This window comes from Trifolium pratense, linkage group LG7 (assembly GCF_020283565.1).
Source record: "Trifolium pratense cultivar HEN17-A07 linkage group LG7, ARS_RC_1.1, whole genome shotgun sequence".
NCBI classification, from domain to species: Eukaryota; Viridiplantae; Streptophyta; class Magnoliopsida; order Fabales; family Fabaceae; genus Trifolium; species Trifolium pratense.
This window is the reverse complement of record NC_060065.1, coordinates 24941708-24954899: the sequence shown is the minus strand read 5'-3', so window position 1 is coordinate 24954899 and position 13192 is coordinate 24941708. Positions and strand designations below refer to the sequence as shown.

At 34.2% G+C, this 13192-nt stretch overlaps 2 long non-coding RNA genes across 3 annotated transcripts; one reads left to right on the top strand and one right to left on the bottom strand.

Annotated features, from left to right (window-relative positions):
* Window positions 1-487: 487 nt before the first annotated feature.
* Window positions 488-2327, bottom strand: LOC123899724. Its single transcript, XR_006805732.1, has 2 exons — window positions 2012-2327; window positions 488-698 (listed from the first exon to the last, which is right to left on the bottom strand). It is a non-coding gene; the product is annotated as an uncharacterized LOC123899724 (long non-coding RNA).
* A 340-nt stretch (window positions 2328-2667) lies between these two features.
* LOC123899727 lies at window positions 2668-11640 on the top strand. Of its 2 annotated transcripts, XR_006805736.1 has the most exons (5): window positions 2668-6035; window positions 6284-7808; window positions 8095-8814; window positions 9958-10005; window positions 11479-11640. It is a non-coding gene; the product is annotated as an uncharacterized LOC123899727 (long non-coding RNA). The 2 variants fall into 2 exon arrangements; XR_006805735.1 differs by lacking the exon at window positions 11479-11640 and having other exon boundaries at window positions 6284-8814; window positions 9958-10192.
* The last annotated feature ends 1552 nt before the right edge of the window (window positions 11641-13192 follow it).

The window sequence follows — 13192 nt, the reverse complement described above, 5'->3', positions numbered from 1 at the left end:
TTTGATTCTTTATGATTTCCTTCTGTGTCTGATTTCAATTTTGCTATTGTGTATGTGTTGAACTCTGAAGAATGAGAACCGTCCACATGATTACATGAACTCACAGCCTGAGATAAATGAGAAGATGAGGGCAATACTCACTGATTGGCTAGTAGATCTTCACACCAAATTTCAACTTTCACCAGAAGCCCTATATCTGGCCACCTGAGGTTAATGACTTTGTAACCCTCTCAGATTATGCTTACACTCATGAACAAATTCTTATCATGGAAAAAACCATCCTAGGCAAACTTGAATGGACATTAACTATGCCTACACCTTTCGTGTTCCTTGTCCGTTTCATCAAAGCCGCATCTGTAACACCCCAAATTTTACCCTCTAATTTATTTGTAAAATGTCTCTTTAATTATTTTTTAGGAGTGTCACACTACTATGCATCGACTTATTTATAATAATGCAGCGGAAATAAACTCATAAGGAAATTAAATTGTCTGAAAAATTCAAATTAACAAGGTTTTAGAAATAGACATCACAGTTCAATTAAAAATCTTTAAAACAATAAAACAACTGAATTAAAACTTAGAGTTCCCCCATAGGACTTCCTAGCAGAGCGACTCAATTTATTAAAAACGGGAAAGGAAGACAGCTCCTAATGTCATCTCCGGACTCTCAGCTAAGCATCATTGTTACCTCAAAATCTACGATTGCACATCGTAGGGTCAAACCAGAAGGGGCAGCAAGGGTGAGTAACACAATCACAAAAGATAACCAAATTCAAAATAGTACAAGAGATAGTCAAAACATAATATTGCTTTTGGGCGGTCTAATACACAAACAATCACAATTATCAAAATACAACAACTACACAACTTAATAATAAAAAAAACAAGTCATCAAACAAAATAATCCAACTCATTAGTCGAAATAAGTTTAACTCAAAGAAACAAGACATCTTTGCTACGTCATTACTACTCCAATACTACACCAATTATAATATACTACACCAATATACTACACCAATTATAACATACTACACCAACAGTTTTATATCACGTAGGATCAACACCAACAGTTTTATATCATGTAGGATCGACATCAATAACAGTTTTACATCAATTTAATTAATAAATATTGTGAAATAATTTCAAATTCTTAAGAGAATATAAAACCAAGGAGAGTGAGTTACACCATCAGTTTAGGAAATTTTCACGAAATTATAATATTTTTAATCACAGTTTTACTCCAAATAATTATTTAAAAATAGCTACGAGTGTCCAAAAATTACCAAATAGGTACCAAAATTCTTGTAAAATTATTTACTATTTTACTTTAAAAATAAAGAAAACAATTGAAGTCTCCTAGATGCCTCACGCGCCTCCACTCGCCGTGGGTGAGAGTGGGCGTAGCCAGCGCGACACTGTTCATCATCTTCCTAACCCGGATTCCTGCAAAACGGGTCATGCGACCCGGTTACCCGACCCGTCCATATCTCCCTCAATACTCAACGAAACTCGACGTTCTTTATACCGTTTTGATCGTCATTCAATTTAGAAAGGATTACCGGTATTATTTTTAAGATTAGATATTCGAAATGAAAGTTTTAACGATGACAAAGGTTCATACGGTTTTGAAAAAAATAAAACTCCATTGATGGTTGTTTAAAGGCTTCGATTTTGACATTCTCTTGACCCGGAAACGACTCATAATTGTTTTAGAATTGTATTCTATTCTTAACACGTTACGAAACTGATTCTTTCGAATTATCATCAAAATCCCAATAAACCCCATTATTTGAATTCTCAAGAACAACACCAATGAGCAACTTCAAGCACAATACCATATAAAATTAACACTAAACACGGAGCACAAAATTCACAATAAGGATTATAACTAGCAGTGAATCAACATCAACATAACATAAAAACTCACTTTCAATGAAGCATGAACAACAACAACATGTAGCAGTAAAGGAGAAAGAAAAGAATCCTAAACGAAAGGTTAAGCCCCTTACTTGATTAGTAGCGAATCCCTAAGATTTGAGATCGAGTTTCTTCCTTCCCTTCTTTCCCACGTGCTTTTCCTTCTTCTCACACTTGCACTCTTAATTTTATTTTTGTTTGTATGAGTATACTGACTCTTCCTAACCTTATTTCCCTTTAAACCACTTAATTCCAAAGGACAAGATATTTATTACAATTGAAGTGAATTCATTAAAATTAAAACCATGGTTTTCTTTTCTTTTTATCTCTACTATAATTTTATCCCCACCCCCTACCTTGTTATCTAATTAAATGTATTCTCTACTCTATTTCTTCATCAAAACTATATTTTTTATTTTTATTTTTTTTTTTAGTTTCTCGTCTCATTAACTTTTACTAAAATCTAGATTTTAGTTTATTAATTTTTCATTCGCGCGCTATCTCGCCACCCCTCTCCATACTTAATTATTTAGTCATATCATATCACCATTGCAACTCATCTACTCTAGAATTCTTTTTATATCAATTAACTAACTAATTCACATGCCAACACAAACAAGAAATGACACATAAACACATCAAGACAAACAAGTGTTAATAAAATAAATCTAGAATTTAACTATATTTTGAATAATTAAATAATTCTAAAAGTCGGGGTGTTACAGCATCGTCATCTGTGTCTGGTGTTCCTTCGGTAGTACATGTCCATGTCTCTCTTGGAGCATATATTTGTTCATTGATTTTGAGAGCATATATTTATCGATTGATTTGTTATTTTTCTCCTTGGTTTTGCAGGAGAGGTAATCTACATGCACACAATTCCTCCGTGTTCTATCTTCCTCTTGTTTGATCTTTTAGTTTTTGTTTTCACATTTTTTTCCCTGGTTACTTTGGTTTTGATCTTGAAGTTGGCTGTTATTTTAATGATCTGCAGCTACTAATGAGTTGTTAGTTTTCACAATATTGAGACAATAACTTTCTGTGTAATATCAAGCAATCAGGTTTATTTGGTACACTTCTTGCAATGTGAATTATTTTCGATTCATTTTCTCTGGAGTTTTACATTCTTTTATTTTTCAATATTTCATCGGTATTGTTATTCTTTTCAGGTTGATTATTTTGGGTTCTTGCTTCTGAGATATTATTTGGTTGTTGTTGCATTCAAACTTGGAGTTTTTTAATGATGATACACTACGATTATAGAGTTCGTTAGGTTTTTAGTCGACTTGTTTTCTAATTCCTCTTTGCGTCAAATATTATTCTTCGATTGAGTTCTAATGTGAATTTTCTTTTTAATGTGTTTCAATTTTGACAGCACACTTTGTTTTTAACCTGTAATCTGGCACTGCAGAAATTTACACGATTCTGGAGAAATTTTGACAGCTTTGTGGGGCTCTCTTTGTAATTATGACCTTTTAATCAGTGACTTGGTTTGCCGAATTATTCTACTTTTCTTTATTCTTGGTTTATTCTACAACTATTTGTCATAGTAGTTTTGTTGTTCATCTATCTTCTTGTGTTCACGGTGCAAGTACCTAGAAGTCTCTATCACACTGCACCTTGTTAATTTTGTTGTGCTGCAGTTGGAGATGAGTGCCTCTGTGCTTTGTACTACTTGTGTCCTGTGAGATATAATTTTATTAACATTCCATGTTTTTGGACTTTTGATTAAAGGTTTTCTGCAATGTGCTGCATTCATGGAAGTTATACACGATGCCATTGGTGCCGAGCGGAGCATTGTTTCCTCTTATGCAATGGACAAGAAGGGCTCAGTTTGTGGTTGTCATTGTTCAGACTTTGATGAAGTTTTAATCTGTTCTACGGGTCACTTCACTTTCACTTCTTTATGTTATTGCCTTGAGTTTATATTGTTTAATTTCATGTGAAGCTTTTGTTTGTTTTTGCAATTCATTTGATTCCTAACTCAGAATTTTTGTTCTGTGCTTTCTCTTGGGCCAGGAGTTACCTTCTGTTTTTATAACTATTCTTGCATGGAGTATAGCCGAGGTGATTTTTTTATTGGATTGGATTCATTTATTTTTAGTATGGTTCATATTCACCGATAAGTAGACACACACTCGAGTCTGTCATTACTCACTAAAATGATAAGTATTAAGTTTAGAGGTGATCATTGCTTAATAGAATGATCTTACAGATCACGACATATATCACAGAAAATCAAAACATTTGAAAACAAGAAAATGCAAATAACAAAGAGCACCTAAGATAGAAAGCAAATTAAGGAAATTCAACCCCATTTCAATTAAAACTTAAGGGGAATTTACACCTTAATAATCTGTGACAGGTAATTGTTCATAAGAGCTAGGGGTGATGAAGAAAACAGAAGGCCCAACCAATTAAAGGGCCGACCCAATAAACCCAGTGATTAGCCCTTTTCCAGCTAACAACAGAGGCCCAAAAGACACTGTTGGGTTCATGGAAGCACCATCAAAAGCCCCACCTGCCAAGATGTTGGCTCGTACAATAGACATACACAAATTAATACTAAAATTTAGCACAGAAAATTTACTTGTAATAACTAACAAGTTTGGTCTCTTAAACTAAAATCTTTGATCAAATTAAAGATTTTGAGTGGTCTTATTAATCTTCAAAATTAAAACTAATGTGATCGAATCTTTAATTTTCGATCGTAGTTTTTTAACCCATTAACGTTCTAAGGTATCCCCAAGGTTTAGGCTTTTCGGGTCCACTACAAGACTTATTCTTGACTCGACAACTTGAACTTTATTTCAGTATCCAGAACCTGAGTAGTACTCTGTCACAAGGTACAACATTCTGGAATAACTCTTTTCCCTCCCTAGATGAAAATTTTTGGACAATTTTGGTTACGTCATATGTGTTGTTTGCTCTGATGATTTGTTCGTTGGTGACAACTTAACTTTGTTCGGAGAGATTTTCTCTAGTCTTCTTTTGCTTGTTTTTACTGTTAGTTGTGATCTTTGATGGTGACCAGAATTTGCAATTGGCTCTCTTCATGTTTTTTGTTTGAGGATGTAGTTTACTTGACTCATTTGTTCGTTTCTGTGGAAGAGATTATCAAGGACATATTCTTGCTTTGGTGTTACAGGGGAGAGAGCCTGTGAATGTTTTTGCTTGGTCAATTTTCCTTGCATCAACTTGGTGGGCCTCTCTTTGTACTACTTATCCAAATTGATTTGAAGAATTATGCTACTATTCCATTGGGTGTGTCGAATACTGATCCACATTGATTTGAAGAATTATGCTACTTTTCCATTGGGTGTGTCGAATACTTCCAACTGTAAAATGCTTAAATTTGGTCATTTCTACTATGGCATGGTTTATTATTTTTGGTTCCTGCTTTTGAGGTTTTGTTTGGTTTTTGTTGGTTTCAAACTTGGAGTTTACGGCTCTTGTTGGTTTCAAACTATTATTGAGTTTGTTAGGTTTTTCGTCGACTTATTTTCTAGTTCATCTTTTGTGTCAAATATTATTCTTCCTTTCATCCTTTGAGCATGTACTCATCATCAGTGGTTTGCTTTTAATATTATTTTTTTGCAGCACTTCTGATGTGAATTTTATTTTTCGATGTGTTACCAGTTTGGGAAGCACGCCTCGTTTTTAATATGTAATCTGGAGAAATTGGGACAGTTCTGTGGGACTCTTTGTAATTATGACCTTCTGATCAGTGACTTGGTTTGGAGTATTATGCTACTTTTTCTTTCTGTTTTCTTGGTTTATTCTACAACTAATCGTCACAGTAATTTTGTTGTGCATGAAAATGGAGATTAGTGCCTTTGTGCTTTGTACTACCCGTGTCCTGTGAAATAATTAACAAGTACACATGAACCATCATGTTTTACTGGATGTGGTATATAGTTTCAACTGTGGCTGAGGTTAATCTAACAATCTGATGATTTCCAATTGCCTCTGCGCTTTGTACTACTTCTGCATCCTTTCTTCTCTCATTCATTCTTGGAATATAATAGGTCTTTCTCTCCTATGTGTGAGCTGGTGTTGAAGTTTTCGTGTCATAAGGTTTCAGTATCCAGAACCTCGGTACTACTCTGTCATAAGGTACAAGATTCTGGAACAACTCTTTTCCCTTCCCAGATGAGAAATTTTGGACAATTTTGGTTACGTCATATGCGTTGTTTGCTTTGATGATTTGTTCATTGGTGACAACTTAACTTTGTTTGGAGAGATTTTCTCTAGTCTTCTTTTGCTTGTTTTTACTGTTAGTTGTGATATATGATGATGACCAGAATCTCCAATTGTTTCATGTTTTCTGTTTGAGGATGTAGTTTACTTGAATCCTTTATCAGTTTCTGTGGCAGAGATTATCAAGGACATGTTCTTGCTTTGGTGCTACAGGGGAGAGAGCCTGTGAATGTTTTTGCTCTGGTCAATTTTCCTTGAACGCACTTGATTCGGAATACGTAATCATCAGGATAGCTTCAGCTGTATGTTGTACTCGTGTCCTGTGAAATGATTAATAAGTGCACATGAACCTCATGTTTTGCTGGATGTGGTATATATTCTCAATTGTGGCTGGCTTAATCTGGCAATCTGATGATTTTCAACTGCCTCTGCGCTTTTTTCTACTTCTGCATGCATGCTTCTCTCATTCATTCTTGGGATATAATTGGTCTTTTTACTTACATGTATTTGTTCCCAAATGATAGTTCTTTGATCGCGTGCAAGCTGGTGTTGAAGCTGTGCGTTTCAGTATCCAGAACTTGAGTACTACTCTATCATAAGGTACAAGATTCTGGAATAACTCTTTTCCCTTCCCAGATGAGAAATTTTGGTTATGTCATAGGTGTTGTTTGCTCTGATGATTTATTCGTTGGTGACAATAGATTCTTTTGCTAATTTTTACTGTTAGTTGTGATTTATGATGATGATGATCCTATAAAGATAATGTTTTCATTACAGTGGCCTGGGACTCCTATGTTTTAGGAGGAAGCCAAAAGTGTGTCAGAAATGTGTAGTTTGTTGTGGAACCCATGGCAGACAGGTTCACATTGTTGTGGAAATGTGTGGGATATAATTGGTCTTTTCTTCTGGTTCTATCTTTCTTTTGTTTGATATTCATGGTTTGTAATCTTATTTTTTTCTTGTCTTTTGATCCTCATGTTTGTTTTGTAATCTTATTTTTTTTTGGTCTTTTGATTTGGTTCTGGCTTTGACCGCCATATGTGAATTGAAATATGACGTTGTTTTCTGCAGTGTAGTGTCTTTTGAAACAATAACATTCTAAGTAGTATCGAGCCTCGGGTTTATTTTGCTACCATGTACTTGGGTTGTGAATTATTTTCATTTCTATATTGTCTAGTCGATTTATTTCTTTGATCTACATTTGGCTTTTTGATCTGAATTCTGACAGTGCAAAAGTTTACATGATTCTTGAGGAGTTGGGATAACTTGGTGGTCCTCTCTTTGTAATGTTGATCTGCAACTTGGTTTGAAGAATTATGCTACTATTCTTCTTCTTTATTTTTCTACAACCTATTTTCACAGCGTAATTGTTCTGTTAATGTATCATGTGGTATTGGCAGAGCAAATTTTACATGGGTTTGGTGTGTTACAAAAGTCTTCATCTTTTGCAATCAACCTACACCTTTTCAATTAGCTTCATGGAATGTAGAACATTGGAGATGAGTTTCTTTGCCGCTTTTCTGTGAACAAATTAACAAGGACACATGAATCATTATTTTTTATGGTCGTGTTATATAATTGCTAGGCTTTAATTTGGGGTTCTCTTCTCGGAATATGAATTATTTACATTTCATTATGTCCATTTCAGCATCCCCGCTTCTCGATTCCATTGTGAAAGCTTAGAGAGAGGTTATCACAAACTACCTTTAGTTTTGCATTTTTTCTAGTGTTGAAGTTTTTGTGTTTCTATCCGGAACTTCAGTTTTACTCTGTGGTTTTGCATACAAGCTTCCGGAGTAACTCTTCCCTTCCCAAGGATGAGGAGTTTTGGTCAACTTGGTTAGGTGTTTGTTATGATTATTTGTTTGTTGGGGATAAATTGGCTAAGGGAGAGATGATATTCTTCTAGTGTTATTTTCGTTGTTATTTTGTATTTATGATGTGTACTCCTAAAATGATATCGTCATTGTTACAGTGGCTGGCTCTAGGAATTATCTGGTATTGCATGTGGCAAGATATAATCGGTAATTTGGTCTGTGGCAGGCAAGCAGAGGTTGACATACTAATACTATCCATTGAATTCAGCCTTGAGATAAAACATAAATTTCATAACGGGAAGCCTAAAAAATTGTCATTTCACATGGAGCTTTGCAATTAACTGTGGCATATATTTCACATTGTTATATTTTGAAGCATTTGGTGATTTCTATTTTGACTATGAATTCTTCATGTTTCTGTCTCTTGAATTTAGTTTTCTTAACCTACTTTCCATTCAATTCAGCTTTGGGATCTTTCATGGTTTTACGTAATATTTGCTGCATCTTGCTAGTCTTGGTGATTTTGTGATTTTGTATTTTATTCTACAACTATTTGTCATAGTAGTTTTGTTGTTCATGTATCTTCTTGTGTTCACAGTGCAAGTACCTAGAAGTCTCTATCACACTGCACCTTGTTAATTTTGTTGTGCTGCAGTTGGAGATGAGTGCCTTTGTGCTTTGTACTACTTGTGTCCTGTGAAATATAATTTTATTAACATTCCATGTTTTTTGACTTTTGATTAAAGGTTTTCTGCAATGTGCTGCACTCATAGAAGTTATACACGGTGCCATTGGTGCTGAGCGGAGCATTGTTTCCTCTGATGCAATGGACAGGAAGGGCTCAGTTTGTGGTTGTCATTGTTCAAACTATTGATGAGGTTTTAATCTATTCTATGGATCACTTCACTTTCACATCTTTATGTTATTGCCTTGAGTTTATATTTGAAATCTGGCACGCATGGAACACAATGCTACACAAGATGCTATAGCATGTGCTGCAGCAAGATAGGCGCCGAATATAATAAAGCGATAAATAACAGAATAATAAATAACACAGATCGTTTGTTAACCCAATTCAGTGCAACGTCACCTACTCTGGGGGATACCAATCCAGAAATGAATCCACTATAATAGCTCTAGTTCAAAGCCCTCGACCAACACCCGGTACTTGACTTCTCGCCTAGACACTACCCGTGCAATCCTATCTAGGAACCTCCTAGATAATGAGACCCCGTCCCAAATTCCCTCTAACAACACGTATTGTGCTGCTGTCAATTATAACGATCAAGATGGAGACACCCTCCTAGAAACTAGACCTCACTCTTGCTTAAAAGCTCTTGAGTGAATCACACACACTAACTCCGTGCTTCAAAGCTTAGGAGTAGTTTAAAATTAACAATCAAAACACAGTCCTAAACTTGCATCAAAGTGACACAAGAAAGGCTCACAAATAACACAAACTCAAAACCCTAAAAACTCACCTTTTTAAAAACACGATTTAGAATACATGAGTTGTATAGGCTTGAGGCCTCACATATATATAGTCTTCAGTTGTCTTAATGTGCAAGCTAGGTCTTCAGACAAACACAGCTGTAAGAATTGCGGCCAGCCCTATATTATTTTCAGAAATATAATTTGTTTGTCACACAAAAATATAATATATTATTTTCAAAAATATAACAAGTTATATTTTTGTTTTAAATAATAATACTCAAACCGCCTTCAGGAAAACGTGGAGAACAAGGCTCGTTTTGGCTTGGCGCATAAGCTTGCAAATATAATCGAAACAAATCTTGTTTGTGATTCAATATAAAAATTCTGCGCAAAAATAGAGCAGACAATGTTGTACGATAATGCTACAACATCTTTGTCCAACATCTAACTAGAGTTGGCTTTTGCAAAATGTAGCCAATATAAAAACCCAACAATATTGTTTATTTTCATGTGAAGCTTTTGTTTGTTTTTGCAGTTAATTTGATTCCTAACTCAAGATTTTTGTTCTGTGTTTTCTCTTGGTCCAGGAGTTACCTTCTTTTTTTATAACTTTTCTTGCATGGAGTATAGCCGAGGTAATGTTTTTATTCGATTGGATTCATTTATGTTGAGTATGGTTCTTATTCACCGATATGTAGACACACACTCAAGCCTGTTTTTTAAGAGCCATGATTGCTACTTGAACAATTTAATTACTACCATGACCTTGCTGTTTAAATTATTATAAGATCTCGTCGAACAATTTATGCTATGTATTAAGTTTAGAAGAGGTAATCATTACTTAATAAAATGATCTTACAGAACATGACATATATCACAGAAAATCAAAACATTTGAAAACAGGAAAATGCAAATAACAAAGAGCACCTAAGATAGAAAGCCAATTAAGGAAATTCAACCCCATTTCAATTAAAACTTAAGGGGAATTTAGACCTTAATAGTCCGTGATAGGTAACGGTTCATAAGAGCTAGCAGTGATGAAGAAAATTTCATAGACGATATTTTCTCTTCCCCCCTCCCATGGATCTTTTATACCCCCAATATTCCAATTTTGCCCTTGCAGAAACATTCGGTTCGCAAAAACCGAAATTTTTCTAGTGCAAATTCAGAGTAAATTTCGGTTTTTAGAAACCGAAATTTTTTTTCAAGGCAAAAAAAAACTTCGGTTTCTACGAACCGAAGTTTTTTCAAGGGCAAAATTGGAAATTCAAGGGGGATAAAAGATTCATGGAGGGTGGGGAGAGAAAACACCTTCATAGACAACTACAGCAATAGCCAACCAATTGACCCAATGATTAGCCCATGTCCAGCTAACAACAGCAGGCCCAAAAGACACTACTGGGTTCATAGAAGCACCATTAAAGGCCCCACCTGCTAAGATCTTGGCTCCTACAATGAAACCAATAGCAATTGGAGCAATTGTTCCAAGGCTACCATTTTTTGGGTCTACTGCAGTAGCATAAACTGTTTAAACCAAACCAAAAGTCATAACAATCTCAAACACAAGTGCATTTGTTGCTCCCAACCCCGAAGATAATGAGAATGCAGATGTTTCCTGCAATAGACATACACAAATTAATACTAAAATTCAACACCGAAAATTTAGTTTTCACCAAAATTATATATAAGGAGAAGACAGTTTGGTCTTTTAAAGTTAAAATCTTTTATCACATTAAAGATTTTGAGTGGTCGAATTAGTCTTCAAAATTAAAACTAATGTGATCGAATTTTTATCTTTGATCGTAGTTTTTTAACCCAATAACGTTCTAAGGTATCCCCAAGGTTTAGGCATTTCGGGTCCAATTAAATCATTCTACAATGTCACATCACTTCTACTTACATTATTATTGTCGTCTCTATATACTTTTTATATTTTACATTTATATACTTATGGCTTTTTAATATACACTCACTCAGGCCTTTTATTTTTAAATTAAATAGCCCCACCCTTATTCAACAATTAAAATAATAATAATAATAATAATAATAATCTATATATTTATATCGATGATTGGCAGTTTATTTTTATATTAAATTAAATGCAGAAGGCTTCGGAGACAGTTGATTTTACCAACAAAACTCTAAAAGAAAATATGCAGGAAATTCTTAAATGGGTGACAATGTTAGAAATTTTACATTAAATATAAGACTATCTGATCTAAAGAATTGGTTTTTTAATTTTTTTGTATTAATGTGATAATAATATACTTGAGAATTATAGGTACTTGTTAGTATTAGATTAGTTTAGTGGACAAGGCTTCATCTAAAAAAGTTAACATACATTGAAGTAGTTCTAAAATAGCATGTACAACAAAGTAAACACTTTTTTCATAATTAAGAAAAACACTTTTGTAGTTGAATGATACAAAGAACTGAAGTAGTATGCACTGGATAAGGAGTCATATATTGTAATATTAGTACTCTACTAGATAAGATTATGCCTTTGGCCCCTTAAACTACTGCTGAAAGTGAGCGTCTCCACTTGACTTGTCTTTCTCATCCCGTCTCCACATTTTTTTTACGACTCCCAAAATACATAGAAAATTTCAGTTTTTAGAACCCAAATTTTTTTTAGTGTGAAATTACACTAAAAAAATTCGGGTTCTAGAAACCCGAAATTTTCTGCGTGTATTGGAGTAGAAAAGAAACGTGGGGATGAGAAGAGAAAATTTCCTTGTCTTTTCAGCAAATTTAGTGGAATGGGTATTCTCACTTAGGCCCACATTCTTCCCATAAGTCAAGATGTTAGCTAATTAGCTTTTTAAAGAAGATTTCTCTTCCCATCCCTGTGTTTTCTACCTTCCGTTTTTCTATATTTGTCCTTGAATAAGTTTTCTGTGTTCCGATGTTTTTATACAAGGGCAAAAATGGAAAAACGGAAAGTAGAAAAAAAATCACAAGGAATGAGTGAGAAGAGAAAAATTCATTTCTAAATACCACAAGTTTAAGTGTATTTTTTTTGGACAATATATTAATTTGATCTCCCTATATTTGATACGATGGTATTTTCAAACTCGTTACATCAACATTCCCAATTTAATATTTTCAAAGGAAAATCACACGTACATTTGGAAATATGGCTAAACTCTCATTGCAAAATTTCATTCACATCAAGTACAAATAAATATTCCAACTCAAAAAAATTATCCCGTTGAAAAAAAAATCTCAAAAATATTATGGAGTACGTAAAATTTTACAAAGAATGCAGCAAGCACAAGACCGGATTTGCACACAAGTTGAAATTTTGATGCCCCACATTTCTACTTATTCTTAATCTCTGACTAATGGCATGTTTGGATTCGACTTATTTTTAATCTTATGAAAATAACTAATATAAATGAATTTAATTTATATGCACCGTCGGTGTAAAGTTATTTTGCACATGCGTCCAATAATATACTGACACATCATGTATGGTAATTAAAAACACATGATGTGTTACATTCATTAAATGATGTGGCAACGCGTCATTGGATGTATGTGTAAAAAAAAATTACACCGACGGTGCACAACAATTAAACTCAATATAAATAGGCGGATGCTAACATGGACTAGTAGCACAAATGGTCCATATGGACCATGTTTAATTAACATTGGATGATGAAGGCTTATCACATCATATGATACACCACTCACACAATAATCGCTTTCAACTCCTCCTTTTTTCCTCTGTAAAGAATTATGCTGTAGAGGTTAATGAATTGAAGAAGATGTTTGATAAATGTGTGACATTTATTCAATTTCAATGGCAGAATCTCGTCT